Source organism: Megascapheus bottae, chromosome 26 (assembly GCF_031878675.1).
Source record: "Megascapheus bottae isolate mThoBot1 chromosome 26, mThoBot2.hap1, whole genome shotgun sequence".
Taxonomy (NCBI): domain Eukaryota; kingdom Metazoa; phylum Chordata; class Mammalia; order Rodentia; family Geomyidae; genus Megascapheus; species Megascapheus bottae.
This window is the reverse complement of record NC_143534.1, coordinates 8,423,088-8,438,363: the sequence shown is the minus strand read 5'-3', so window position 1 is coordinate 8,438,363 and position 15,276 is coordinate 8,423,088. Positions and strand designations below refer to the sequence as shown.

General features: G+C 35.4%; 1 long non-coding RNA gene across 2 annotated transcripts in view; it reads right to left on the bottom strand.

The window, feature by feature from the left end:
* Positions 1–7,430: 7,430 nt before the first annotated feature.
* The window catches only part of LOC150045909 (uncharacterized), a 58,786-nt gene continuing 50,940 nt past the window's right edge, over positions 7,431–15,276 (bottom strand). The window contains exon 5 of one of the 2 annotated variants that reach the window (XR_016532747.1): positions 7,431–7,617. This is a non-coding gene — a long non-coding RNA (uncharacterized LOC150045909). The remainder of the gene's footprint in view (positions 7,618–15,276) is intronic. The other variant, XR_016532748.1, reaches the window with a different exon arrangement.

The following is a 15,276-nucleotide window of genomic DNA, read 5'->3' as shown; positions in this document are numbered from 1 at the left end:
AGGAGGCAGAATTGGTAGGGACTTTGGAACTTGAGGGCAAAAGGACTCCACTGATCATTTTTATGTGAGTTTCAATATGGCATATGCAATAGTCAGATGTTCAACCTTATTCTACATAGCAAAAAAATATGAAGAAGGAAAGAGGAAGGCCCAATGGTTTTTTGAACTAAAGAAAATAACAATTTAGACTCTATTTGGGGGAGCATTTTAAGTAGAACAAAACATTCCTCCATTTCCTTAGATGGTAGACTTCACATAGGAGTAGTTTAGTCTGTAAGGATATCAGTCTTAAAATGATGAGAAACAAGTGTTAAGAACTTCAGTTAAAGGATGGCTTTCTCCTGGAATTCAGTTTTACAAGATACATTTTGTATTATACCTAGATTGATATCCTTACAGATTAAATTACTCCTGTGCTCCAAGGGCAGAGAATGAAATCCAGGCAAGCACTGTACTGCTAGGCCACACTGTGGCCCCACTGGAGCTGAGTTGTATTTTATTTTATTTTATTTTTTGGTGTTTTTGAGATAGTCATTATGTATTTGGTTCACTCAGATATCTTTAATTTCCTCTCTCTTCATCTATAGGTTAAAGACATGTGGAACAAAAAACTGGCTTCTTAGCTTCAAGGAGATATATGAAAATTCCTAGGGCATCATTTTACTGTAAGATTTCCTGGATTTTGTGGCTCAAACATCCCTTGAGCAAGGATGATTGAAGAAAGTGACTGAGTGAAGAAAGAAGAAAAGAAGTTGAGTTGGGAGAAACCTGTGGGTCAAGGAATCTTGACACTTGTTAGGTTGGCATTCGTTTAAAAATAATCTCTTATATATTTAAATATTTGAATTTTTGGATTCCCATCCAAATCCCACCATAGTGAATTTTTGAGTATGGCTTATACAGAGCTGTGGAGCCCTTAAATTTACATCCCTGTTATTCTTCATTTACTTACAAATTCCATGTCCACATTTTTTTTTCTCCCATAGGAAACTAGTTAGTGTAATTATATGTATAAATAGAAAAGTACACTTCTGACAAAGTTGAACAGAAAAACTGTAGCTACAATATTCTCAGTCCAGGACTGCAGAGTCCTGTGCAGTCAGGTAAACATGCTGGCCTGCTGCTAGGTGAGTGAAGAACCATCGCTTTTCCAATGTTTTTGATTTCTGTAGAATCTTTCTTTGAAGTGGTGCTTTAGGAATCACAAATAGCTTTCACTACCTCTGAAAAATGGCAGGATTAAGGCCTCATTATTAGGTGGAAATGAAAGCTTAGGCCATTGCAGCAAATTACGTGTGGCTTTGGCCAAGTGGCAGTGAAAGTACTTTGGTGTAGAAGATCTGCTGAGCGCGGAAATAACTGAGAATGGCCAAGAGTTACCAATAGGATGACAAAGTTTCTTTCTAGGAAACTGATTTGGCTCTCAAGCCACATCACATTCTTCAAGAATCTTTTGTTAAAAAAAATCTTGTTATGACACACTTCTAACCTCCACAATAGAAAGGATGCTAGATTGGTGGCCTGCCTTGGAGTTCTGGATATTTTATGGTACAACTAGACACATTTTCATCTCCAGGTTTCACACATCAACACACGTTTTTCACTGTGCATAGCTATTATTTTTATCTTTCCTCCATTTCACTTGAAAAATTACCAGTATAATAAGGAGCATGTCCAGGCAAATTAACTAATTTTGCAATTAATTTCCAATCAAAAAGTTGATAATTTTCATCTTCATATAGGTTGGAGTCATTCACAATGAACATGAATTCTCTCTTGATTTATGTTTTAAAATTGTATTAATGATTGGTCCCAGGATGATAATGGACTGACTTTGAAAATTTCTTTGTATTTTTTTGTGCTTCCAATAATTGCAGATTACTCTTTGGATTCTTCAACTACATTTTGTTCTACTACTGATTTTCTTGTATTAGGAAAATATACCTTGCAGAAGTTAGTCCTTATTCCACCCACCAATATTTCTGTACATTTCACCAATCTATCTTTCTTTCTTCCTGTCTCTCTCTCTCTCTTTCTCTCTTTCCCTTTCTTTCATTCTTTTTTTGCCATTCCTGGGGCTTGAACTCAACGCCCAGACACTATCTTCAAGCCACAGCACCACTTTCAGCTTTTTTGGTACCAAGGAATCAAACCCTGGGCTTTGTGCATGCTAGGTAAGTATTCTACCTCTAGGCCACAGTCCTGGCCATTCACCAATACTTCTGTAAACACTATAGAATTTCAGAATATGGTGATTAAGTTATTGATCAAGGTACAGGCATCTAGTTAATCATTGTTATGCAGCTTTATCCTAAAAAGCAAGCATTTCTTATTATGTAGAAGATACATTTCTTGGTACCCTACAAATGCTTCATTCACTTCTCTTTTATTTTTTCAAGTTTATGTGCCTATAATTTATTATCTTAACTAAAGAGGAAAATAATGTTATGTTACAGGATATGCTAGAAGGTATTTGTTAAAATTCACAAATCAATTAATATTGAGAGGAATGTCAGGTAACTAGAGAGACTTGAACTTAAAATTATTTTAAAATCTTTTCAAGAGTAATCAGTATGGAACCAGCTTACTAATGCAATTATTTTATTTGTAGTCAGGAATTACAAAGACCAAATGCTCACATTTTAATCCAATTTAAACTTAATACTACCCTTTTATTTATCATTGTTCTAAGCATTGAACTAAAAATTATTGGAAAAAAGATAAATTTGTTTATTCAAACGCTGAAAATCTTCTAAAAGTTTAGAATATGTGGAAGTTTTATGACATGATGAATTTGATATAAGATGAAGAGGACCAAGTTATTTTTCATATTATTGAAATAGCTACTAGTTAATTGTAATACAAAAACCAGTCCATCACATAAAAAAGCCATCTGGATCACATTATCCTCCACCCTTTTCCCTCCCTCTCTCCTATGTTTTCCTTCTCCTCTTCCTCTTCCTCTTCCTTCTCTTCCTTCTCCTCCTCTTTCTCCTGATTTGTCTCTTTCTCATCCTACTTTTCCTCTTCATTTTGTTCATGGACAACTTTTCCAGTAGAACACACTGAGATTTTTGTTGATTAGCTCCATATGTAAAATCTTCACATTTATATCTTGCACAAATCACCCATGAGACATATTACCAATTATTTGTATTGAATAATTCATAATGATTTTAAGTGAAGTTTGGTAGGTTAAAGCATGTAGGTGCAGGCAACAGAAAGGAAAAGACATAAAGTCAAATTTTAATACATATGTTCGTGTATAAATTTAAAGCAAGTTCATGCTTGAATATATCTTCTTAGTGATTATATGATTTTTGGGATGTTCCTTGAATTTATCTTTCATAAATTGACTTCTGATGCATAATTCTTTGAATTATAAAGACATATTAGAGTAAATTTCAAAGGTGGCCATATGTGACATGCCAGAACCATGGAGCCTGATTAAAATGAGAGTTGGAATCTTTTATAGCATTAAATATAATTTAAGACACCATGTTGTTACTTAGGAGGAAGTCTTATTTATAACAGCAGTACCATGCTGTATAACAGATGCTGGGGGAAAGAGAAAGTATGATGAAATTAATTTGACCTTTCTCAAGCCTGCAGAACGTAAATCAGATATATTTAATAAAGATCAAGTTTTCAAGAAATAGCTTCGACTTCAGACATGTAAATGTTCCAATGAAAGAAATAAAGGTGACACATTGCGCTATTCTGAATAGACTTTAAACTCATCAAAAGTAATGAAAATCATGGTTTGGAAATGTGCAACTTTTCTTCATTAAGCATATGTGGCATATTTTGTATTTTGGTCATTCTACTGATTTTTTTGGACCATTAGACACAGTTCAGGTATCAATCTGTTGTGTATCTAACAAAAATTAATGTCAGATGCTTAACTGTGATAACTGTGTAAGGTACATTTTATGTTTTGCTTACAGAGTTATTTGGTATTTTTAATAGGATACTTTTCTTATTAAATACAATTCAAAGCCTATGATCTAATTTTTAATAAGAAGCTCTCAGTTTTAAATCAATATATATGAAAAAATATAGAATAATTCCTTCTAAAAATAAGAGCAAAGTGATGGAAGTTTTCTAGCTGGAAGTGAGGGCAAAAGTTTATTCTGAAGACAGAGATTTTTAAGATTAAGCATGGTTTGGCAAGAAGCCTGCTTTTTTAAGTAGAAGAATGGAGATAGGCCAAACTCATTACCATTGGATTACCTCGAAATTTTTCAGCACAAAAGAAGTCAGAATATACAACACACATTTTAGCTTGCCAAGACTAAGATAGAAAGGAACCATATTTATTTATTTATTTATTTATTCATTCATTCATTCATCCATCCATCTATTCTTTCCCAAATACCAGTTTTTATGGATGACAGATTCTGGGGAGGTAAAAGTGGCTTGAGAAGTAGAAAGGCTTACATAAGTTTAGAATGTTCTCATTGACTTGAATGCAATGATTCCTTTGATAGATACATATTTTTTTTCCTAAATGGCTAACTGCCATCCCCTTAGGATTTGTCAGATTCCAAGGACCACAATTCTGCCTTAGGAAAAATCAAGAAAATCTGAGTAGTCTTTGAATATAGTAAAGACTGATAAAAGCCGAGCAAGTAAGGTGTTTGTCTCAGACAGAGGGAAAAAGCACACAAAATTCGGAATGGGTAGAAAAGACTTGAGGTATTGACAATGGAAATGGGATTATGCCCACATCATGGGTGAATGAAAGGGAGCTCAGTGATATCACTACTGTAGAAAGTTCAGTCTGATAGAAATGTCATTCTGAAAATGAGGTGGAGGAGTCAGTGAGATGGGAGAATCTGAAGGGCAACAAACATTGGGATGAGGAGAGTGAATCAAGCACTATGTGGAGGCAATAGGAAATAAATTGTTATTCGGGACAATGTGAAATGAGATGCATGAATATGAAGACAGATTTTTTCTTTTACCATTTATATTAAAACATTTGAGCTTTAGGTGCCTGGAAAAAAAGTCTGGTGAGGAATTTATAAGGCTCCAGAAACCAAAACCTAATAGCAGGCCATGACTGAAATCTCAGCACTTGGGAAGTTTGAATAAGATTGCAAGTTCAAGGTCACCACAGGCTAAACGGGCAAATTCAGCCTACCTTGGGTTACCTATGGAGATCTTGTTGCAAACCATTTCCTCTTCAAGAAAAGAAATAAAGAAATGAAGGATGATCATGGGAAAATCATTGCCATAATTAATGTCTTGAAACCACAGAGCCTATGTAGGGGCATAGAAAATAGATACACTATAGGAGAAGAAAGGTATCAAGAAGAAAAATGGAGGGACATAAATTTCTGATTTCAAAGTCACGGATGTATAATTGCAAAGAGGCACATGTAGCCATTTAGATGGAGCAACTTGTTGAAGAGAATAAATTTATGGTACAAAAGAGGGTATTATGATGCATTTTGCTATTTGTTTTGTTTTATATTCTGAGAATTTGACATAGCCTTCTCAAAATAGGCCCAGGCTTTATTACTATGTTAGATGAAATAATATTGGAAGGGATAGAATGCCTGTCCCAGCTCAGTCACTGAGCTTGGTGACATAGACTGGAACCTCAAGTCTAACTCCAAAACCTTAGGGTAAAAATTAAATGAAGAAAGCATAATTGTCTTCTGGGATTGATTGTAAATGACCTGTATTTCCCTGATAATGTATAGTTTTGAGGTAGGACATATTATCTGTATTGAACTGGAAAATTTAGGAGGCAAATTTTAAGGAGAAATTAGGCAAACAATTCACACAATGAATTTTACAGACATATTTGCAATGCAGATTTGGTAATATATTATTCATATTTAAATATATTATTTATTTATATATTTATTTATAAGTGGGCTTTAATTGGTAAACAGGAATACTGAGTTAGTCACATGATATATTGGTAATTTATGAATATTTTTAGTACTAATACCAGAAATTCTAGAAGGAACTATGATAACTATAGCATTTGTTATGTAATTATCTTATAATTTTAAATGTCCCTAAGCAAGATAGTTTAAAATGTATTGTTAGTGATTCTTGTGATAAAAATAAAAATTGTAGAGTAAAGCTTTTGTAAAGCTAAGGTATAAATTAATAATACGACAAAGACAGCTAGATAAAGACAGGCTGCGTGTGGTGGTGGAGGCCTATAATCTAGGATAGGTGAGAGACAGAAATGGGAGAATTGCAATGCAAGCAAACTCTTGTCTGATAAACAAACTAAAAGCCAATTGACAGGGAGCACAGCCCAAATGATAGAGTGCAAATCTTGTAACAAATGTAACGTACACTCTTAGTATTGCAAGGACTATATAGAACTATATGCCAAACATTTGATGAAATGAGAGCAGCATTACTTGACAAAAACTTCTTGAAAAAGTTACATATCCAGATAAAAATCATAGAGAAAAAGGAAAAAGCAATATTGGCAAGAGTAAGAACAGATACTCAAGGATTGCCATAGACATACACTGTTAAGGGATTCTTTTCTAATTTTACTAATCTATTTAATTTACATTTTCATTTTTATTTTTGCCAATTCTGGGGATTTTAATTCAGAGCCTGGTCGCTCTCCCTGAGTCTCTTTGTGCCCAAGGCTAGAGTTCTACCACTTGAGCCACAGCGCTATTTCCGTCTTTTTTGAGTAGTTAATTGGAGATAAGAGTCTCATGGAGATTTTTCTGCCGTGACTGGCTTTGAACTTCCATCCTCAGATATGAGACTCCTCAGTAGCTAGGATTATAAGCATGAGCCACTGTCACCTACCTTCTCTTTATCTTTCATTCACTCACATTTAGTCTGTAAAACTTGTTGGGAGCTAATGCTGACCTAGATTTTTTTTTTAATCATGACTCTTGTAATAGAATCCATGCAACTCTGAGTAAAACATTGCCGGAACTGAAGATGCTCTGAAGGTGGAGAATTGGTCCAGACCTAGGAAACATGACCTGGAGAACACTAGAGAAATGAGTTGAGAAAACAAATGAGTGAAATCAGAATACACTATGCTTGAATTTTGCTTGAAGATCCTCAGGGCCCCAAACAGAGCCCACAGTTCTGTGTTCCGAGTGAGTCCACCGAAGCCCTGAGAAATTCCAAGAAGCAAGCAGCGGCCTGTGTCTGCTTTTCTGTTGGCTTCCTGATTAGATTTCTAGGGGAGGGGTGGGGGGTGGAGGGGAGGCTTAATTTTGTGTCTACCATTTATACTTGCAGGAATATAAAGTATTCTCATGTTCCACTGAACATTTTCTAGTATATTGGGAAAACAGAACACTGAATTAATAACCAAGTCATTCTCCATCTACAATTCCACTCTGAAGTGTTAGCAATGATAGATTTTGTAGTTGGGGAACAATTCAAAGAGTTATGGCCACATACACACCTGTGACCTAAGAGTTCTTTATTATATCATTTACATTCCATGGTCTTGTGGAGCAGAGCCTAGATTTGGCTGTACCTTTGCTTCAGAGCAGTTCCGGGAAGCTTTGCTTCTTATAATGTTCTCCTCCACATTGCTGTATGTATTCTAGGGCTTACAGATAATAGCAAAAGATTAGGCCGTTCACCGGTCTGGAAGATTTCCTGTAGGAAAAGATAGATAGGACATTTCTCCATGCAGTTTAAAATCACCATGTCTAATTTTTGAATGTTTGCAACATCCCATTTTAAGAGATAGGAGTTTATCATAAGAGTACCCACTTATATGGCTTTAGTATTTTATTACCCAAAGAACCACACCAAAATGGCTCTTTTCTATTTGAGCTACCTCAGAAACAAGCAAAATCAAAGTTGTTTTTATTTGGATTCCACATGATGCTTTTTTTCTCATTACTAAGCATCTCTAAGAGTTTCTTCTTTATTATAGAGGCTGAGGTAGCAAAGAATGAAATATTTATATCAACAATAATGTAAATAAATTTTCAAACTTTGTGTATAAAAATCCATTATATTAGCTGTTATGAACCTGGAAATGTTGAAAATAAATTCCAATATTGTAATTTTTATTTTAAAAAAAACTATGAAGTATGAAGTGATTCTCCCATTGGCTTTCATTTTCTCTCAAATATCTTCATCATTTTGAAAGAATCACACTTTGAACAAGTAACAGATGTTAATATAGAAATATAGAACATCTCAATTTTCTCCCTGCTAACTCAGCTTACAGAGCCAATTTCACAATTCTCACATTCTTGAGTCCTAGGAGGAAATGCTAATTTAGATTGTTAAAATTGACACTGGGTGAGGGTATAAAGGGTAATTAGCATAAATCCTACACAAAGTGTTCTTAGCACTATTAATCAACACCCACCTAGGCATACACTTTTTTAGTCAGAGATGATGTTTAACGGAGCTGAAAAATATCTAAAATAGTCTCTCCTAGTTAAGCAATAAAAAATGCAGTTTGTCCTCAGACAAAGTTTGAGAAATTTTAACAGAAAATACTTAATAGGCAATACATAGAGAACTTTTTTGCCTTTATGTGAAGTATGTAAAAGTATTCTCCTGATAAAAGCACATCTCACACATGTCTTTGATGACATGTTTGTGTCAGTGTCATTATGTACATCGGTAGTTTTACTAAAAGTCTTCTCTGTTTTCTCAATTGAGCCCTGGTGCCTGTGGTGGCCTTTGCACTCAACTTTTCTGTTGCTGTTCCTACTATGGGTCAATGCAGGTATTTATGTTTTCTTTCTTTTTTAAAATTTATTGTAAAGGTAATGTACAGAGGGGATACAGTTACATACATCAAGTGATGAGACTGTTTTCTGAACAGTGTTACCCCTCTGTTTTCTCTCAGCTTTTCCTTCCTGACTCCACTTCCCTGCAAGTTGTCTAGTTCATTTCTAACATGGTGTCTAATAAGTATCAGTGCTGAATTGCTTCATCCTTTGTCCCACATTTCTATGCTTCCTCATTCCCTTCTCAAATCTGATAAACTTATATACAAAGTGCACAGACACCCAAAACAGTGATAAAAGGGAATAAACAAAAAGAAAGAGCCACAAACAGTACAATAGTAGCTGCTTCTTGGAGATCATTTCAACATAAGCACATATATTGAGCCCTTGTGGTCCTCTCCTAAGAATATCTTTCTTTCTTCTCACTGTGTGAATGAGTAGTGTGCTGTTTAATTTTTCCCAGACTTCCTAGACCCAAATTAGCCACTCAGATCTAAATGTGCTCATCAGGATAGCAGCATCCAGATGACTCTGAGCTTGCTCTCTTAACATAGCTTCCTTGCTTTTCTCTGGGTGCTAATGATGTGAACTGCTGGTAAGACACCTAGGTGTCTTCTGGTTTCATATGTAATTCAGTCACTCAGCCTTTTCACTGTTGGTTTCTGAAAAGTGACACAACCAATCAAAGATAACAAAGGAAATATGGTCATTGCAGGTGCACAACAGGATTCATACTCTTAGGAATTAGTCCAGGAATGTCTTGAGGGCTCCTTGTGAGACCCATCTGTGGAAATGGTATCCTAGAGACCCAATGAAAGGAGCAGGGCTGATAATATACTATCTTATTTCAGCAGATGGCCTATTCTGACACAATAAACACTGTTACTGAAAAGCATAGAGCAGGGATAACTAAGACTGGAAAAAGGGAAAGAACGTTTTGGATTTGCCTAGGTGAGGTAATAAAAAGAAACTGACATTGAAGAGGATTTTTCTGATAGACTAAAGCAAGGGTATAATGTGGAAAGAAATTGCATGGTGAAGTCTAGCAGCAGAATTCTAAGCTAAGCCGGGTTGATTCATATAGAACAAAGAGTGTCCAGGATGCAGCTGAGCTATAGGCAAGAGCCTGCGGACAGAGGAACATGTTCTCTGGGTTAAAGGACTGGAAGTACTCTGACAACCAAAGGGAAGTGTTGCAAAGTACTCTGTGGGGAAGTGCAGATGCATCCTTCCACCACCGTTCTGACTAGGAGCCCTGAAATCTGAAGGAGACAGAAGATCAGAGATCATTGGGAAGGCTTGAAAGGCAGAATATTTATTTCTTATGGGTTACATGGGAGAAATGGGTGATTGGGAGATGGCTTCAGCTTAGGAGCACAAGCACATTAGGAGTACAAGCCTGATGGGTTCAGGTTGCTCTGTGACATGAACTACGTCTATGAAGAATAGCTCTTCTTGCTATCATTTTGGCTCAGATGTGAAGGGGAGGCTTTCTCCCAGACCCAAGAGATGCCTATGGTAGCGAATAAGGGAGATATGATATATGGAACATGGATTCCTGATAATAACAAGATAGTGAATATTTCTTATTGCTTTTTGTGTTATTCTCTTTGACTGACAGTTAAAATAATGTTCTAATATAGGTAAGTACTATTTGGCATTTGAAAATGACAAAAGTCAAGTTTAAGAAGGAATTGGGTTCCATCAGGCCTCACCAAAAAACAAAAGTTAGAATTTGAAGCCAGCACCATCTTAAGAGTGCTGTTATACTTCTTTAATTCAATTTTAGACTTAGGATAAAGAATCCAAAGAAAGTGGAGCTTCACGACCAGGGAGCAAATGAATCCAACATTCCTGAAATTAATAGTATTGACAAGAAACAGGGGCCATCTGATTCTATATCAACAAGTGTTTATTTTCCCTGAAAGTGTTGGATTTGATGGGTACCAACATGGCATACACAGGCAGATCTTAAATGCCAGAATTCTTCCACAGGAGAAAAAAATGACTCAGCCTATGATAATGAGTTTGCCTAACTCTTATCATATATTCTTGATATCAAAGGGAAATAAGCAAAGGAAAACAGGATTCTTACCAGAATTAAGTACCTGTAGGTCTATCATTCTTTTAAGTTTGTGTATGTATGCATATATGTATGTATGCATGTATGATATATGTTTTTATGTACCTATCAAAATATGTACTTATATAAGCCATCTATGTATCCAGCTATCTATGTGACTACAGCTATCTATTCAGTCTGTTTATCCTTATCTATCTATCTATCTATCTATCTATCTATCTATCTATCTATCCTATCTATCTCTCTATCTCTCTATCTATCTTCTATGAAGAAGAAAACATACTCATTTTCTACTTGAAGAAAAAGATTTTGGAAGAATGTGCAGTGGTAACCTCAGCCTGGTTTGGTAATAACATTCCAGTGGTTATGCAATCCTATATCCAAAAAAAATACAAGAACTTTTAACCTAACAATTACAGTTGTAGAAATGTAGCTCAGGGACATAATTATATTCATAAAGACCCAGCTACAAGGGTGTTCATTATAGGATTGTTTGCAGTGGTAGAAAAGTTGGAAGCAAACTAAATGGGCAACAGTATTGAACACATAAAATAAACTATGCTAGTAAAATTACAAACTCTGCTAGAGAAACATTTAGCTGTACAGAAATACCTTCTCAAGTATATTATGATATGATATAGCAGATAGGTAAACATTGCGCATAACTGATACTGAGTAAATTTATACTTAATTCACATCTGCCAATTTTCCTAATCATTTACTTTAGAATAACATTTCATCTACCAGATAATTTTCAATCCTTCTCCTACCCAATTTTACACAACTAACTGAAATTAAGCGTTCTTTCTTGAAAACTATCCTCTTATTTGACTGTCTAACCCAACACATTTCTTGTTTCTGCCTCCTGTTATTTTGGCCACTCATATAGATGTGTCTCCATAAATGTTTATTGTACCTCTCAACTATGCACTATTTGCAAGCCACAGGACTGGGCCTTTTCTTCTCATTTCATTCTCCACCTTGAGACACGTTTACATCATTGGCTTTAATTACTATATGTGCCCAAATGACCTCTATAGTTTTAATTTTCATCCCTGACCGCCCATTTAAGTTTAGACCATATGTTCAACAATATAATGATGTACTCTCAATTATTAAAAAAATGTACTTCAAACTCAACGTGTCTAAAATGTGACAAATTATTACTCCCTGAGCCACCACTTTAAACTGGCCCAATCTGTTAAGGGATTTTTCAGCTCTGAATGGAGCTGCTATCCATCCATTCACATAAGGAAGGCACAACAATTGATGCTATTTTTAATATCAGTCTTACTTCCAATAACAAACATAGCTTAAGCCCATTCATGTTCCCATCTGAAGCTTCTTAAATTAGGCCTCTCATATCTCCATCCTTATTTTCCTCCCAATGTCATAACATCTCACTTGATTTATGATCATGACTCTTTTTTTAAAACCCTTGCATCATTCTGCCTCATCTCTAGCTCATTCCTGAAGACATGATTACATCAGCTCCCTTAATGATTGCTCCTCAGGGATTTCTGTGTGTACTTAGGTAAAGTCAAGTCATTGATTCTGGACCTGAGGTAGGTGTTATCATGCTTGGAACCAAGCTTTTTCTACTCTTTATCCAACTATGCTGACCCTTAACCCCCGTCCTCCACAAGTTAATTCTACAGAGCTTTTGAAATTGTTGCACTGAAATAATGTCCCTTGTCTTCTTCCTGTTGAATTATGAGACAGAGCCACCTGCAGTAACAAAGGTACCTCTCGGAATTTGGTGATACAGGCAATAAACCAGCTTCTGTTAGTGAGTGGCCATGAAGGCTTTATTACGCATGCATAGAATTCCTTTTCATTGGTTTCCTCTGGCAACTTGGCAGGGTCTACGTGTGGTCTTTTTTATAAACAAGTTTGGAAAGGATATCTCTCATGAAGGTTTTATGACAAATTCCAGAAAGTTAGAGGCTCCTTCCTAGTTTTGATGGCATATTTCAGGGCAGAAAGACAAAAGAAGGCAAAAGAAGAGTATACTTGTTTTATGCTTTCCACTAGTTGACATATCTTTGTAAAACTCCAATAAAATTGATATAACATTGAAAATTCCTTTAAGCCTTTAGGAAAAAAACACCTATTAATATCAAATAATGTTGTTTGATTATTTCTGATATCAAAAAATCTTTATGAGCCCAAAATTGGACGTGATTTTCAGATACCTTAGAAATAATGTGAGTACTGTGAGGGAGATAGGACAAAAAAATGAAAGGACCTCCAAGATATAGTAACAAGAGCCATATAAGGTATGACTGTTGTTCTTAATGTACTGTGTCATTTCTCATCTTACCTTGTTATCTGATATATTATATATATGTTTATTTGTTTATTTGAAATAGGATAGGGAAGGGGGAAATGACATGAGGGAAGGGAGTGGGGGAGGATATGGGGACAAAAACATGAGAAGGGGTAACAATGACTATTAAGGAATGTACCTCCTATCTGACGAATATAATGTAACCCTTCTATTAATTAAGAAATTTGTAAAAACAAAGAATAAATAAATCAACTCAATTTCAAATATGCACCAAAGGACCAAATTGATCACCAGATAAAAATTAAAACCTGAGAGAAAATGATGACAAGGTCAATCAGATTGGTACAAGACTGCTCAAAATATGGCAGGCCTTCAAAATCCCTATACATAAGGCTGGATGAAAACTGCCAAATGTCATGTGAGTGAGATTCCCAGAGGTACAAGGAAGTAAATCCAAAAACTCAAAGTGCCAGGAGCTTGACATTTCACATACTGATTTCCATGGTTTATTTTTCGTGTCGTTTCATCATAGAAAGGGATAGAAAGGTCCTCCATCAGATGTCCACTCAAGGAGAGAGGCACTCTCTCTGCCAGTTGGAATGGGCCCATAAGCTACTGCCATCTTGGACTGAAGCACTAGATGCCAACTGTGTGTACCCAATTGGAAAGAGAGGACATGAAAAGACATCTGGGTAGTAAGAAATAGGAACAACTCAGCTTAATAAAGTTTAATATTCTGGGACAAAGAGGAATGGTTTAAAAAAAGAGCTCTAGAAATTAAAATCTACAGAACTCTATCTTACCTATTTAAATGTAAAAGTTTTATTTGAGTTATAATCTCATTTGCATTCTCAGTGACATGTCCAACATACGAATGAATAAACATAGCCATCATCCTTCTAAACATGACTTATTTTGCTGACATGATAATCTCCAGTTCTATTCATTTTCCTGTAAATGTCTTGACTGAAATTCTTCTTTATGATCAAGTAATACTCCAGTATGTATATGTACCATATTTTCTTTATCCAAATATTATTGGAAAAGTGTCTAGGCTGAGTTAATAGTGTGCTATGCTGCAACAGAAATGGCATGTACCTGTCTCTTTTGTTTGGGTTTTTATTCCTTTGGGTTTATGCCAAAATATATTATCAAAGCATTTTCAGTTTCCTGAGGAACCTCCATAGTATTTCCACAGAGTATGGACAACTTTACATTCCCGCCACCTGATACTCTTTTTGTGTTGCTTTTGTTGTCCCAGTACCATCATGCATTACCTGCTTTTACTTCCTATTTTGAAAGAAGTATGATATAGGTTTTGTGCTTCTTAGAACATAAGTGAATAGATTTAATGGTGAGGAGTGAACATAGGTAAGAAAAATAATTTAAATTTCTGTTTTACCTTGCTAACAAAAAATAACTTCAGTACTTTATAAAGTCAGTAAATACTAGAAGAGAAATAAAAGAATGATAACAGGAAGACAGAGACAGAGGGGGGGAGAGAACAAGAGAAAAGAGAGAGAAGAAATGGCAGAGAAGCTGGCAGGTTAATTCTATCATGCAGAGGAAAATCAAGTATACTCTCTAATGACCAAAGAAGAAGCAAGTGTACTTAGGGGAAAATAGAAAAAGAAAGGAAATAGAGGGGGAAAGGAAATAGAGTAGATGGAAAAAGATGAGCATTCAGGAATTCAGTATCTGGGCTGAGGTCCAGTGATCTGCTTGTTTTTCCTCCTCTTTCTTCTACCTCCCCATTAGAATGCCAGGCCTACTTTTTCAGGGAACATTGTTATACGCAGTGATTAAGCTCTATAATTCCATTAGCAGAGTACTAAGCTTCAGATACATTGGGTTTAATTAAGGTTTTTTTGAAAGGTCTGGGGAATTAAATACTATGTACAACACTGTTCATTTGAGAAAAATGTATTCCCAAATGCAAACAGCTACTCAACAAACAACTTCTGAGATGCTATTTCACTGCAAGTAATGGGATAGAAAGAAAAAAATAGCAGGACTAATCAATTGTTCTCAACCCAGGTTGCATATTAGAACTATGGAGAAGCTTTGTAAAAATACTGTTAGATGAGTTCTAAATCAAACTCTAATTTAACTGGCCTGAAGTGGGGTCAGGAAATAAGTATTTTCAAAAAAGCTTTGTATAATAGAGCTGAAAACCACAGAACTAGTAG